This window comes from Loxodonta africana, chromosome 15, assembly GCF_030014295.1.
Source record: "Loxodonta africana isolate mLoxAfr1 chromosome 15, mLoxAfr1.hap2, whole genome shotgun sequence".
Lineage (NCBI taxonomy): Eukaryota > Metazoa > Chordata > Mammalia > Proboscidea > Elephantidae > Loxodonta > Loxodonta africana.
This window is the reverse complement of record NC_087356.1, coordinates 81,315,991-81,332,380: the sequence shown is the minus strand read 5'-3', so window position 1 is coordinate 81,332,380 and position 16,390 is coordinate 81,315,991.

Here is a 16,390-nt window from a genome sequence, read left to right as displayed (position 1 = left end):
CTGGTGAAGATTACTGAATATACCATGGACTGCCAGAAGAACGAACAAATTTGTCTTGGAAGGAGTACAGCCGGAATGCTCCTTAGAAACGAGGATGGTGAGACTCTGTCTCACGTACTTTGGTTACGTTATCAAGAGGGACCAGTTCCTGGAGAAGGACATCATGCTTGCCAAAGTAGAGGGTCAGCGAAAAAGAGGAAGACCCTCAATTAGATGGATTGACACAGTGGCTGCAACAATGGGCTGAAGCATAACAATGACTGTGAGCATGGCGCAGGACCAGGCAGCGTTTCCTTCTGTTTTTCATAGGGTCACTATGAGTCGGAACCAACTCGACGGCACCTAACAACAACATATTAGATAAAATATAATCCTTTCTTTTGCTCTGTAATCATTCCCTTTATTATCAAAAGCCTATTAATCAAGGCAAATGCACAGACTCCAGAGTTTACTAGCAGTTACCAGGGGTGAGCAGGAGAGGAGATGGAGTGCTGAATTTCTGTTAAGGGTGATGAAAAAAATTGGTAACAAAAACTGGTGACAGAAGCACAACATGGGGAACGTAATTAAAGTCACTGAATTGTGTACGTAAAAATGGTTGAAGTGGTGAATGTTTTGTTACGTGTATTTTGCCCCAATAAAATTAAAACAAAAAACGATTACTTAGCTGTTACCTGGAGCCCTGGTGGCACAGTGGTTACGAGCTACGGTGAGCTACGGCTGCTAACCAAAAGGTTGGCAGTTCGAATCCACCAGCCGCTCCTTGGAAACTCCATGAGGCAGTTCTACTCTGTCCTATAATGTCGCTATGAGTTGGAATGGACTCCACAGCAACGCATTCGGCTCCGTTCGGGGGTTTCAGCTGCTCCCCGCACTTAGAGCTCGTAACTCCAGACACACAGACCTGGCACCCGCTCCCCAGGGGCTTACACTCTAAATTTGGGAGAATTTGAAATGGAAAGAATTGCCTTTACCCCTTTCCCCGTCTTCTAATCTGCAGACTAGAGACCTTGCTCGGCTGGTGGAGGAGCCCCCCCGCTCCCCGCCAGCTTTCTAGCCAGGAGAGAATGGATTCCTGCCTCCCTAGGGGGAGAAGCAGGGCTGCATCCACAAATGTGAAGCTGCAGCTCAGCACCCGTCGTGGGCCCACCACCCCCCAGAGCTGACAAGGCTGAGCAGTTCAGGCAGAGTTCATCTCAAGTGACTCCCTCATCACCCCACACTCAGCCCATTCTTTGCGGCATTTGCAATTTCTCTGCTCAGGGGGTCAAGTCTCCAGTGTGCCCTCCCTGAGTAATTGTGAAATTATTATGGTTGGTGATTTTAATTTAAATTGGATGGAGAAATGTCATCCTGCGGTCGACTCATTTGCTATGGATTTTCACTTAACCAAATTGATTAGTCAACCAACTAGACTTAACTTGAGAGTTGTAATCATTCATTATTAGATCTCATTTTTCTCAACGCACCCAGATGATGTCAAGAAATTAAAACTGCAGCAAAAACCAGCAGTGTCCTCTCATCAAGACAGGGGGTGTGCCTGTAAGGCCCCAGATATGAAATAGGCTCGGGAATCTGTGGCAAGAGGCAAGGGCCAGGCTCCTCAGAAGAATGACTGAAAGAAATGAGTTGGGCGTTTATCAAGAAACAGGAAACCAGACGGGCAGAAATTGCACGGTCCCATTTCCCTTTCCCATGGGTCCAACTTCTACTCATTCTTGAGTCATCTCAACCGCTACCTTTTTTTTGAGTCCTTCCATGACTTTCCAGGTGGAGTAATTTCCCCTCGTTTTCATTCCCATAGTATGTCTCTACTATAAGAATTAGCATGTTTTTATGCAATTATTGTTTAAATGGGTGCCTGTGTAGGCAAATGGTTAACACTCTCAGCTGCTAATCAAGAGGCTGGAGATTTGAGTCCACCCAGAGGCACCTCAGAAGAAAGGCCTGGTGATCTACTTTCGCAAAATCCGCCATGAAAACCCTGTAGAGCACAGTTCCACTCAGACGCACACAGGGTCACACACAGGTCGCCACGGTTGGAGTCGACTCGGTAGCAACCGGTTTGTTTTTTTGTTTCATTTTGTTTAAATACGTTTTTCTCTACTAAACTATGAGTTCCTTGAGGTCAGGGATCAGATTACACTGTATCCTGACTCCTACCACTGTGCTTAGAACAACATAGTAGGCACTCAGTAAACGCTTGTTGATGGTTTGAACGAATGAATTGCCTAATGGACAACGCATGCATTTAGGCACTGGAATGGATTCTCTAGACAAAGCAGAGTTCTACACTATGGATTCTTGCAACTGCGCAAGAATGGGAGAGAAACGGCTTAGCTGCTACAGGTATGCATCCAACTTAGAAGTTAGAGTGGACATTATGCTGACTGGGACTCACCTATACGCCTTGGTTGCCAGCAAAGCTAACGTGATAGTCAACTGATTCAGTTACACAAAAGGATATGTCCAGAAAAAAAGTGACAGTCATTTACTTCTGCCCCAGAGAGACTAACCTGGAGCCTCTCCTTAGAAGGACATTGCAGACTGGAGTCTGGAAAAGGAGGTCCTCTATGATCAGGGCCAGCTTCATGGGCATGCCAACTGTGCAGTTACACAGGGTCCCACATGCAGGAGGATCTTGTGCTTGGATTAACGATCTGCTGCCACTATCTTGAAATTCTTAATAATTTTTTCACAAAGGACCCCATGTTTTCATTTTGTACTAGGAGGCCTCACAAATTATGTAGCTGACCATGCATTTGGTGGTGGGACCTGAAACTGTGCCATAAGAGAAATGGCTGGAGAACCTACAGTGTTTTACCTGGAGAAAGGAGGACTCAGCAGGAACGTCCTAACTATTTTCAAATGCCCAAAGACAGTCATGTGAGAGAGGAATGAGACTGCTTCTGTGCTGCCTCAGAGGACAGAGCCAGAACCTCTGGGTCGAGGCTCAGTTAGGTTTGGTGTTGGTGTTGAAGGTAGGCTGGAGAGCACCTTGTATTGACTGAAAAAAAAAAAACCTTGCATTGACCAAAACTACTTATAAATGTCACCTGGGAGGTGGTGTGCGGTCCATCAGCAGAGGTATTCAAGCAGAAACTGTATTTGGCATAGGATATGCAGAGAAGAGGCTGAGGTATCAGATGGGGTCTGGACTGAAGGGTTCCAACAATCCCTTCCAGCACTTTGATCCCATGCTTCCCAGGTGTCTTAGTTTCCTAGTGCTGCTGTAACAGAAATACCATAAGTGGGGGCTGTTAAAAAGAGAAATTTATTTTCTCACAGTTCAGGAGACTCTAGGGAAAAGGCTCACTCTCCGTCAGCTCTGAGGAAAGACCCTTCTTTCCCTCAGCTGCTGTGGCCCAGGCATTCCTCGGTTCCTTGGCAATATCCATATGGCATCTATATTCCCCCCATTTGTGTTTGCTTGACTCTGTGTCTATGCTGCTCCTTATAACCCAGAAGTGATTAGGTTTAGGGCACACCCTATACTGATATGGCCTCATTAGCATAACAAAGAAAACCCTATTTCCAAAGGGAATTACATCTACAGGCATAGGTGTTAGGATTCCAATACATATTTTAGGGGCACACAATTCAAACCACAACACCAAGCTATGCAACCCCCTTTTCTAAAGCAGAATAGAGGTGGGTGGAAGGAAGTGGAGAGGCATCCAGGAGAGTGGAGGCGGAGAGAATCTACTGTTTGGGGTAAGTAGATGTAGACCTGGGACCTTTGATTTATAGCAGCTGCAGCCAGAAGAAGAAAGAGGTGGCTTCACACTGGTCCTCCCTCTAAGACCTTTTTCAACAATCTTCCCTTCTGTTGCCAATGCAGGAGTTTAGCGTCCATGAGTAGTTACCTTGGCAACTGGTCAGCACTTTTCTACCCCACCATTATCCAACAAATACATTCCAGATGGATTTATCCCCCACTCCAGATGTATCTGGAGGCTGAGGAGAAGCCAGGAGTGGCTAAAGAGGAGTTACCGCCAGGATCAGCCCTCGAAGTTGTCCTAAGTGGCTTTGGTCCAGGAAAATCCAGGGAGTCTCAACACATGAAAAATAAGTCCTGGGCCAATCGCTTCCTTCCTGGCTCCTAGAATCATTTTTCCAGCCCTGCTGTCTGCACACCCCGTGGGAGCTATTCATTAACAAGGGTGAGAAATGCCTAAATTACACCTCTGGTTCATGTCCAACTCATTCAGATGGTAAGAAAGTGAGATAACTCACTCTCGCATCATTTCAATTATTATCATTCAGCCATTTCCTCTTCAGCCCAGAGAGGCCATTGACCAAGGGACCAAAAGTGCACCCCCCACACACCATTTCTGCATCCCACACCTGACCCCTGGGCCCCTCCTTCTCATTTCTGTTTTCTTTAACAATGGATTCTTTGTTTCCTTTTCTTTCTGCTCTACCTGGGCACTTGATTCTATCTGTCTCTGCCTCCTTAGGAGATCAACAACATTGAACCCTTTTGATTTTTTTTTTTTTTACCCCCCCTGGAGAAGAGCAGCTCCTGCTCTCACTCACTGCAGGGAGTCGGCAGCGCAACTGGTCCCCTCCTCCTTCCCCACCCCACCCACCCATCACCACCTCCAACTTCAGACTGGCTCAAACTGCCACCCTTTGGGGAAGAGCAGAAGGCAGAAAAGAAGGGGCACTAAACAAAGGCTTTATTCAAACCCTCGCATGCTAACATCTCCAAAAATCTTTTAACGGAGACCCTCATTTCCCTCCAAGAATCAATGCATTTTAATTCCTACAAAGATATTTGTCTGCTGCTCCTTCCTTCAAGGCGCAGAGACACGTTTAACAAAACAAGCCTGCCTCGTGTGGAGACAAACGTGCCGGCTTCTCCCTGAAATTACTGGAAGTTCATTTTGAAAAGCCGTCCTGTTTTCTGGGAATCAATGCACATCAACTAAAATCAATAGCTTCTCCGTGCGGATGGGCTGAGACACCAAACTGATCTGGCGTTCCGGTGCATTTGTATCCAAATCTAGACGTTCTCAACAAGTCAATGAATTTAAGCATCTGCCAGTGTCTTTTCACTTAAAACTAATCTGTTTGCTGATCGGACTGTACATTTTCAGAGTGCGTTGTAATATACTCTGTGTGCTTACCAGATCAAGTGTACGTTAACTCAAATCAAAATATTTCCACTTAACTTAAAATTGAGTTTGTCCCAACTTCAGTAAGGCTCACGGGAATTAACCCTAGCCAATAGTCCGTTAGCCCAGGTCCAAGTTTTCTCTCTTTCCTAGAACACAAGGCCTGATCCCCTCCATCTGACTCCAAGGGTGTGGTCTTGCTGGGGCTGACTGATGAGGTCTGGAACAAAGTGTTTCTTGCTTCTGTGGATCATAAACTCCAGGACTAGAAGGCACCTTGAGGGATTTATTTGGCCCACACTTCTGCCTCCAAAACTCTGTTGTTGTTGTTGTTGTTGTTGTCGTTGTTGTTGTTGTTGTTGTAAGCTGCCGTCAAGTTGGCTCCTAATTCATGGCGACCCCATACACAATGGAACAAAACATTGCCTGGTCCTGTACCACCCCCATGATTCTGCACCATCTCCAGGATCAACTGTGGATCAAATGGTTGTGATCCATAGGGATTTCACTGGCTCATTTTTTGGAAGTTGATCATCAGGCCTTTCTTCCTAGTCTGTCTTAGTCTGGAAGCTCTGTTGAAACCTGTTCAACATCATAACAGCACACAAGCTTCCACCAACAACTGGGTGGTGGCTGCCCATAAGGTCCATTGGCTGGAAGTCAAACCTGGGTCTCTGGCATGGAAGGAAAGCTACCACTGAGCCACTAATGCCTTATTCCAAAATTCTAGATTCCCTCTAAGGCATTCTGCAGAAGGAGGCCACTGTGCTGTTCCCAGAGCGCACACAGGAGAGTCCCTCTTCAGTCACTCCTTCCTGTATGGCATGCTGTTCAGTCAAGGGCTGTTCTCTAACGAGGCACTTATACAGCATCTACTATATGCAAGGCTTCATGGAGATTCAAAGAAGCAAAGGGTTTCTACCTTCAGGAGCATATTGTTTGGTGGTGGTGTCAGTCCACAAGTATTTCTTAGCATGTAACTGTTGTCTTAGTTATCATGTGCTGCTGTAACAGAAATGCCACAAGTGAATGGCTTTAACAGACAGAAATTCATTCTCTCATAGTCTAGGAGGCTGGAAGTCCAAATTCAGGGTGTCAGCTCCAGGGGGAGGCTTTCTCTCTGGGTTGGCTCTAGGAGAAGGTCTTTGTTGTCAACCTTCCCCTGGTCTAGGAGCTTCTCCCCACAGGGACCCCTCGTCCAGAGGATGCATTCCCCTCTTGGTTCTTCATTCTTGGTGGTAGGAGGTCCCCCTCTCTCTTCTCACTTCTCTCTCCTTTTATCTCTTGTAAGATAAAAAGTGATGCAGGCTACACCCCAGGGAAACTCCCCTTACATTGGATCAGGTCTGTGGCCTGAGTAAGGGTGTTGCATTCCACCCTAATTCTCTTTAACATAACCGAATCTTGTCTCATTAACCACAGGCAAAGATTAGGATTTACAACACGTAGGAAAATTATACCAGATCACAAAATGGAGGATAACCAGATAATACTGGGAATCATGTCCTAGACAAGTTGGCACATATTTTTGGGGTACACAATTTAATCCATGACGCTTGTCCAGTTTTAGTGCCTAGGCATGGGGAGACAGTGATGAACACATCAGACAAAGTCCATTCCCTGACTCCCTCCGAGAAAAATATTAAGTAAATCAGTACAAGAAACCAAGGGTCAGGGGCTATACCTACTGCACAGTAGACCCTATGCCAGGCACTTTCATCTTCATTTACAGCAATTTATTTAATCCGCACAAGTTTATAAAGACTTGCTGATATCCCCATTTTGCAGATGAAGAAACTGAGACTTACTTTTTGCTTAACACCTCCGTGAGAAGAGTCAGTGGCGCTTGCCCTATGTAAGCAAATTATTACGTTCAGAGTCATGACGCAAACCCAGAACTCACCTGTGCCTTCCCCACTAGGCCACCTGCCTCACACGCAAAGTGAGTTAACAGCACAGGCCATTATATGTTCCCAGGAGCAAGTCAGAACCGGAGAGACAGTGGGTACTATCTGGATTTAGAAGAGGGTGAGAGCTGAGGGCTCAGTTTGTATCAGGGAATGCTTCCCAGAGGAGGTGGCTCTGTAGCCGAGTCTGTGAAACACTAAGGAAGGGGAAGGCACAGCCAGAGCAAGTGCATAGAGGTGGGAGTAAATACTGTTTGAGGGGGAGAAGGAGAAGACCAGGCCAGGCTCAAGTATCTACTTTGTGTAGGGGAGATATAACAGAGGAGCCTGGATAGGAAGCAGGAAACGAGGTCCTGGAAGATCTTGAATGACACACTATAGACGTCCTGTTGGATTGGACTCCAGGCTCCAAAACTATTGCTGGTGTTCCAGGAGCTGACAGGCAAGAAATCACCTCTGGTGCCCAGGCAAACCCCATCCAGGCCTCCCTTCTCCAGCAGGGCCCCATCTGCCCCACTTGCCCCTAATACTAGTGGTTCTGGGAATGCTGCAGAGGGAGGCTGGTCCCCAGCACTAAGAAGCCTCTGGGCATCACCATGGAGATGCTACATAGGCCGCCAGCAGCACAAAAGGAGTCTCGAGCTCCCAGGCTCACCTGGGACTCAGAGCTAATGAGGAGGTAGCCAAAGTGTTTCATTTTCTCTCTTCTTGCTCTCTCTGAAAAAGGAGAGGCAATTTACTCAGAAAAACAAACCCTACCCTGCCCCTGTAAGACTCCGATAAGCCCACCCTTCTTTGGCGTCTCGCCTCCTCCTGCATCTGGGAGTCCACAAGAAGAAATCCCTAAGAGAGAGCAAGGGATGGAGGACCAACAGGAAGCCTAGGGCTGCTGCCTTTTCTCCTACCCATACGGAGGGCCAGGCTCGGAGCCATATGTAGGTAATGCGACGGTAAGCCGCTACCTTCAGAATCACTTGTTTCGGAGGTCTGGAAAGCAGATAACCTCTGTAGGTGACCACAGGCCTGGGTCTTTGATGTTGGGATAAGTAAAAGAAATTGGGAATGCCAGGGTGCCTTCAACACCATCCCCACTCAGCAGTTCTATTGTGGATTAAGAATCCCAAGGCAGCCAATCCCCATTTAGCAGCCCAGGGAATCCTATCTATACGTGAAAGGACCAGGATTGTCCTTGGAGAGTAAGGAACCCACCTCTGAATGGCGGAGGGAGAAGAGCAGAGAGGGGATGATGGTGCCAGGACACCCAGGAACAGACAGGGCTTTAGGCAGAATGTGGAAAGACTGTGGTTTCTGTGTCAGAGAAGGAGGAGTCTGGGAGTGTCTCCACCCAGCAAGCAATCTTCACACTTGCACTGTCGTTCTCTTCTGCAAAGGGGTGAGAGGAGGGGAGGAGGAGTGGGGGCACCAAGAGAGGAAGCAGGCGGGAGAAGTGAGAAATCCAGCATCTTCGGGCCTGCCCAGCACTGCCGGCTTCTCTGCTGTGTGCGATACCTCATCTCACAGTCATTAGAGAGAACCCACAGGCAGGATGGAAGCCGGACACCACGAAGGGCGGGAAAATGGAGAAAAGGGATGCAAGCAGACATACATGTGCCTATACATCTGCGGAGAGAAGGCCCCCAGGCTGGTGCCATCCCAGCCCCCAAGTTCCCAGAACCTTTGGAGAGGCAAATGGACTCGCACAATTTTTATTACTTCAAAAGTCCTCGTGTCGGGCTTTTTTCTTTCCCTGTCTCCTTCTAGAGCAAGATGGCAAAAGGAATCCGACTTCCCCTCCAGAGGCTTGTAGCCCAGACAGACCCAACCACTTTGTCTTGGTTACCTGGTGCTGATGCATAAAAAAATACCACAAGCAGGTGGCTTTAAAGAACAGACATTTATTTTCTCACAGTCTAGGAGCCAAGAAATCCAGTTTCAGAGTGTGGCTCTTGCGGGGGAGGTCCTCCTTTGTCTGTTCTAGCTTCTAGTAGCTGGCAGTCCTTGGGTTCCTGGGCTTGTAGACATATATCTGTCTTCATATGGAGTCTTCCCACTGTGTGTGGCTCTGTGTCTATCCTGCTCTTTTTATATCTCAGAAGTGATTAGATTTAGGACCTAACCTACTCAGATGGCCCTGGTGGCATAGTGGTTAAGAGCTTGGCTGCTAACCAAAAGGTCGGTAGTTTGAACACACCAGGTGCCCCTTGGAAACCCTATGGGGCAGTTCTCTTCTGTCCTATAGGGTCAGCTATGAGCTGGAATTGACTGGACAGCAACAGGTTTTTTTTTCCTTTCTGCTCTCATAATGGCCCTGTTAACATAACAAAGGAAAGAATATTTCCAAAAGGGGTCATACTTACAAGTATAGGCAGTCCCCAGGCTACCAATGAGATCTGTTCCTAAGTCTATCTTTAAGTTGTATTTGTAGGTAAGTCGGAACAGGTACATACATATGGTTCTTATCTAGAGTCAATCGGTCAAATGTTTTTCTTAGTATACAGTATATATTTTACCTTTCTATGCATATGAAGGAACCCTGGTGGCACAGTGGTTAAGAGCTCAGCTACTAACCGAAAGGCCAGCAGTTCGAATCCACCAGCCACTCCTTACAAACCCTATGGGGCAGTTCTACTCAGTCCTAAAGGGTTGCTATGAGTTGGAAACGACTCGACAGCAACAGGTTTGGGTTTGTTTTTGGCTTACGCATATGAAACACTCAAGAAACACTTCCAAACCACACAGTGTTTTCATGAACATCACAAAGTAGTGTATGTGTTTGTTATTATGAACCACTGTAAGTATTTAACTCAAATTTTTAATGTAATAGGCTTTGTGGCAGTCAGTTCTTAAATACGAGTTGTCTGTAAGTCAGATGTTTGTAACCCGGGGACTGCTTGCACAGGAGTTAGGATTTCAACACATGTTTTGGGAGATACAATTCAATCCTTAGCACCCATCTAGCTCATGAGCAAAGAGTAATAAACTGGGAGCCTGGGGGAAGAGCACATCCCAAGAATAATTACAGCAGAAAGAAACGTTTGCTACTTAAAGTGTGAGTCAGACCCTGACCGCCCTGTACATGGAACCCTGCAACAGTTCCCATCTCACTCACAGGAAAAACCCAAGTTCTCACATCAAGGCCCTGTGAAGAAAGCACTCCCCCAGCCAACCTTCCTAGCCTCTCTTGTTATGTTCCCTCTCACCTGCTGTGCTCCAGGGTCCTGGGCCTCCTTCTTGCTTTGCAAACACAGCAGAGGTCAGAGGCACTCGGGCCTCAGGGCCTTTGCACTTGCTGCTTCCTTTGCCTGGACCACCGTCTTCGCATCTCACTCCCTCAGACTGATATTTTAACATCACCTTCTCTTCTCTAAGCCTTCTTGCTTCCATATTTAAAATTGCAGTCACCGGCCCCCCCCAACACTCCCTAGCCCTATTTTTTTCTTTTTTTTTACTTTTTATCACCAATTTTATGTGCTTATTTATCTAGTTTCCAGTCTGTATCCCTCACCGGAGTGCACATTTCACAAAGGCAGGGATTGGGGGCTGTTTTGTTCACTACTGTATCCTCAGCTCCTAGAACCAGGTGGTGGGCACTCAATAACTGTTCACTGAATGAAAGAAACACAGCTCAGCCTGCTCCCCCGCTTTCCCTGAAGTGCCTGTAACAATGTCCCCTCTACAGGCCTCTGAAGACATCATCCTTCCTGGGAAATTACCTGTGCTTTATTGACTCAAGATGAGCCTGAATGGGTGAAAGAATGCAGGGAATAACCGAATGGGGATTTTCTCTTGCCGAGCCCAGAGAGGGTAGTCTGTGGGTAAGGAGAGACACTTCTGAATGGGAATTCCACTGAGCCCCAGGATGGCACTACCTCCACGTGCAAAGAGCAAATTCATCTTGATCGCTGGTTGTTTCTTCAGTGAGCACATACACTGACACACACACACACACACCCCTCAGTTTCCTCCCCCAGTCATTGAGATGTGAGGAAAAGAGCCCCAGAGTCAGCAACCCTGGATTCTGGTCCCTGAGCCAGCATCCTTGGGTCCTGGCTTGGTCCACAAGTAGCTTTCAGCACCAGCAGCCATCTCACTCAGCTCTCTAGGCATCTGTAAAATGGGAACAGAAGTGCCTGTTCTTCCAACCACTCAGGATTGGAGTGAGGGTCTCACGCAGTGTCTGGTGTGACCACCTTCGTAGACATCCAACTGAAAAGCAGCCTTAATGCCTATACAACTCTTACAGATTTCTGCTACACTTGAGGACGGTGGGACTTGGGGGGATGGAGAAGCAAGAGCAAATAGGAGAGACTTAGCCCCCAAGATAGTGGGCCATTAGGCAAAACACCAGAGAGTACCAGCTGGGTTATTTCCTGCTGGAGCAAGTGCATTTTGCAAGTTTGGATTAATAATGAGTGACATAAACTCAGGCCATTGCCTCCCAGGCATAGGTACAATCCTAGCTTCTCCACCCTTCGTCTGGGCTGGTGGGGACAAGAACAAAGGCATGTATTTGTCATGGCGACTGGACAGGTGCCCATGATGCTTTAAAGTGGCTTGGGGTAGGAAGGCGCTGGGCTGAAGCGGCCTGGCTGCTGTCGGCATGCTTGGCCCAGCTGGGTTGGCTGGGCATTATTTATAATTGAGCTTATCCTGTGCAGCTCCCCCTGTCGCTGTCAGTTAGAGCCATTTGATGTCATGGAGCCTTTGGAAAGAGGAGAAGGGCGGGCGGGAAGTGGCAAAGGCAGGAGAAACAAAAGGAGTTTCGTAGCAGGACTTCAAAAAAGCCAAGTGTTTGAAAAGATCTTTGCTAAGGTCTGACCTACTTTGCATGTGGATAAGCCATCTCCTTTGCTTTAAAAGAAAAGAATCCCACACCAAGTGGCCACAGCTCCATTCAGGAGAGCGGGGGCTGCACTGTAGACTTTCGTGCTGTAATCAGAGGCCATTTAGGAGCCGTGATTTGGGTAATTATAGAAGATTTCAGCCTCTCTTCTTCCCAGGCCACGCGTAGCCCTAGAAGATGGGGCTGCCAGAGCGAGACAGCCAGGGCTGAAACAGGGGTTGTACGGCAACCCACACTGCAGCCACCACCCAGGCAGCAATACTCTGCACTTCCGAATGAGGCAGCCCCTGACCTGGGTTCAAACCCCGCCTTCAGTACCGCCTCACTGTGTGACCATGATTAGTTACCTAGACTGTCACGCTCAGTTTTCTCATCATAGTTATACCTCGATGGTGAGTGACAGTCACCGTGGACACTCCTCGTGCCTGGCACATAGTAGGTGCTCAATAATGGTCGCTCTCTCCTCCCTTTTTTCTAGAAGGAGTTGGAATAGTCATCCTATTCTGATCACAGGCCCCTTAGACCGATCAGTGTCAACTGGGGCCTCCAGTGCCCAACAATGAGAACAGTAAGCAAATCAGGGCGGGCTCCACAGCTGGACATGCTCAACCTGAGGAGGCGGTGCAAGATGAGGCCCCGGGCAGCCTGCAGTCAGAGCAACAGGGAGCTCAGGAAGCGGTAGGGCAGGGGCACCAGGTAAAATGGGAATTATAGTAGTGCACCTAATACAGCATTGAGGAGCACTGACGGTGCAGTGGTTAGCCACTGCCCCCGGGGTTTCCAAGGCTGTAATCTTTACAAACAGACCGCCACATCTTTCTCCTTCGAGTGGCTGGTGGGTTCAAACCGCCAACCTTTCAGTTAGCAGCTGATTGCTTAACCACTGCACTTCCAGTGCTCCTCAAAGCCATATGAGGCACACAATTATAATTCCCGTTTTACAGGTGGAGAAAACTGAGGTTTAAAAAAAAGGAGGTTTAGAGAGGGTAAATTGCTCAGAATCACACAGCTAGTCCATGGAGTCTATGATGAATGAAGAGTTTGGGCCCTTAGCTACTTTCTATTGCCTCTATTGTATTCATCCCACAAATATGTAATGAGCACCCAACTGGGAGTGCCAGGCTCTGTTCCATGCACGGGAGACACAGCAATACACGCAAAGAAATAAGTTTCTTCCCTTGTGGAAATCTACATGAGTCAGCATTGTCGGTTCAGTCAACACTGCACCCCCCATTTCCACAGCATGATGCTGGACTACTTCAGCAATGTACTCAGGGGATGCAAATAAACCCTGATAATCTCAGTCAAATTCAAGCATCAAGGGTAGGTCAATCTCTTTTGAAAATCTAATCATTTCATGAATTCCAAACAAAGAAGAAATTAATTGTGGATTGTCCTTTGGCTTTAGATTACCCTGCCTTCAGAATGCATTTATGGAAAGCTCCTCCATCAAACGGGCTACCACCGGCTCCCTGGGCCCTGGCCAGTAGGGCTTTTGAGGACCAGAGTGCCCGAGCCTCCTCCAGGTCCTGAGATGGGGACCCTTGGCTTCAATGACAGCCCTAGTGGGTAGAGATGGGCTCCCTTGGCCATTCATCCCTTTGTTTTCCATCTACGGGTCATCTAGTCCAAGGGCAGAACAGAATGGCCAGAGCTCGCAAATCTCTACCCCTCCCAACTCAGGCAGCACTAAACTCCCAAAGAATGTGCCAACATCTAAGCTCAGGACAAACACTCAGTGATCTCACCAACTAAGAAATGCGCATGCTTTTTGATCCAGATATTTCATTCAAGGAATTATCACATAAAATTCTTACACATGTGCCCAAAGACATATGCAGAAGGGTGTTCCGTGCAGCCTTGCTTATAATTAATAAAAATGGAAGCTCATAAACCTCTGTGAAAGAGGTAATTGTGAAATTACTCTGTGGTACCTCTTACTGTAGAACACTGTACCGGAAAACCTGTTGCTGTCCAGTCAACTCCCATGTGTTTCAAAGGAGAACTATCACTCCATAGGATTTTCAGCAGCTGCGACCTTTCAGAAGTAGATTGCCAGGTGTTTCTTCCGAGGTGCTTCTGGGTGGATTCACACTGCTTACCTTTCAATTACTAGCTGAGCACTTAACTGTTTGTGCCACCAGGGACTCCATGCTGTGGAGTACTATATGTCTATCAAAAAGAATGAAGTAGAGCAGTAGGCACTGACACAAAGGATCTCAAAGACACAGCTGGCAAAAACCAAGTCACAAAAGAATATTCCTGGTATAGCCTTATATTTAAAAAGCATTAATGACAAAAAAAACCCCGTATGTATGTATGTGGGGGCCAAGTATATACAACTTCAATAAGACAATGTATGTAAAGCTTTATTGCAATGTCTGGCACATGGCAAGTTCTAAGAAAATTTAGCTATTTTTTCTATTATTTTTTAAAGGTGGGGCATGAGAAAGGATATGCACCAGGTGCTAACAGTGGTTACCTCTGGAGGCAGGAGAAGAACGGGAGTAGTCTTGAGGGTGGACATCCATAATTCACTAAATTATGTCAATTGTTTAAATTTTTTACATCAGACATGCTTTTCAAAACATAAAAGGAGGATGTTTAGCTTCATTTTCTAAATGCTTTGGAGAGGGTGTTTCCTTAATCCTATGTCCTCTTGTCTTTGAAAGTCCTTTCTGGTGTTTTCTCTGAGTCCCTCCTGTGCAATTTCAGCCCATCCTTTACTTCTGTCCTGCTTCGCCAAGGAAATGAGAATTCCTCATTGTGCCTTGAAACTTCAGTAACTCAGGCCCTTGCCTTGCTAGGACACTCAGTGTCATCCTGGATGCTGGGCCAAGGGGAAGGCCAATGGGCAGAGCACACTCCTCTCCACCCCGCCTCAGGCTGGTATGACCATCCTGCAATCCCTTTGGTTAAGGGGCCCTCACTTTGTCCTCAGGTTTCTGCCTCTGACTCAACCCTTCTGTTTTCTCCCCTGCTTACCCCTCCTTTCAACTCTGACTTTCTGTGTCTCTCTGACACATACATCCTCACACATAAACACAGCTCTCTGCAGAGGAGTGAATGCAGAGCTTTCTGATTGCCACCCCAACGGCCTGAGTATCTCCCTGGCCAAGGATGGAGGGGTGGGTTGAGTGATTCTGAGGGAACGGCACTACCTGGACAGCTGACCTTGTCCATGAATGACTAGGTCCCTCAGTCATTCCTGGCCCCTGAACTCTCCCTATCACACCAGGAGAGAGCTGATAGTTGGGGATTGGGGGCAAGATGATGGGAAAGTGGGGCAGTTCCAAGAATCCAGGCCCACCCCAACCATCGTGGATTAAATTGTATCCCCCAAAAAATCTGTGTCAACTTGGTGAGGCCATGATTCCCAGTATTGTGTGTTTGTCCTCCATTATGTGATGTAATTTTATGTTAATGCGGATTAGGGTGGGATTGTAACACCACCCTTACCCAGGTCACATCCCTGATCCAATGTGAAGGGAGTTTCCCTGGGGTGAAGCCTGCACCACATTTTACCTTTCAAGAGATGAAAGGGAAGCAAGCAGAGAGTTGGGGACCTCATACCACCAAGAAAGCAGCACCAGGAGCAGAGCACATCCTTTGGACCTGGGGTCCCTGTGCCTGAGAAGCTCCTCAACCACGGGAAGATTGAGGACAAGGACCTTCCTCCAGAGCCAACAGAGAGAAAGCCTTCCCCTGGAAAAGACTCCCTGAATTTGGACTTGTAACCTACTAGACTGTGAGAAAATGAATTTCTCTTTGTTGAAGCCATCCACTTGTGGTATTTCTGTTATGGCAGCACTAGATGACTAAGACACCAACCTTCTTCCCACTGAACAGAGGACAGCACTTCAAGGGGAGTGCTCCCTGTTGCCACGGAAGGGGTCTCCCAGCCTGACCCCGCCCAACTTCAGTCACCGGTGAGAGAATCAGGAGGCCAAGACCATGAGATCCAACCATCTAGGAGAGCCACCAGCAGCTCAGGCTCCTCTTGGTCAGCCCAGAAATGGGTAAAACAGAGCTCCAGGGTGCCCTTTGGAATGTGCCTGGAGGGTGGTGGGGAAGGGGTTTTTGGGAGGCATTGTGTTGGACAAATTCCAGCATCTTCAGCTCCTGGCCACTGGGGCCTTGCCTGGGTGAGAAGACATAGTTCCTGACTTGGACACATGGCAGGATCCACCTGGATACCTCCCCAAATAGGGACAACCCAGGACTCTGGTCCTACCTTCCCTTCCCATCTTGTAGTCAAAGGAACAGTTAGTTGGCTTTTACAGCACTTAAAGAATTTTCAACATTTCCAAAACGTTTCATTGATTTCCACAGTGAGCTAGGTCAGGTGGACGCAATGTTCCCATTTTATAGATGAGAAATGGATGTCCAAATGTTTTCAGGACCAGGGTTACACAGGGGTCAAGGACAGATCTAAAGTCAGAACTACTGACTCTCTTGGCTCCCAGTTCTTGCCCCCAGATCTCAGGACACTGCCAGAGTTATCTATTACCATCGTCTAA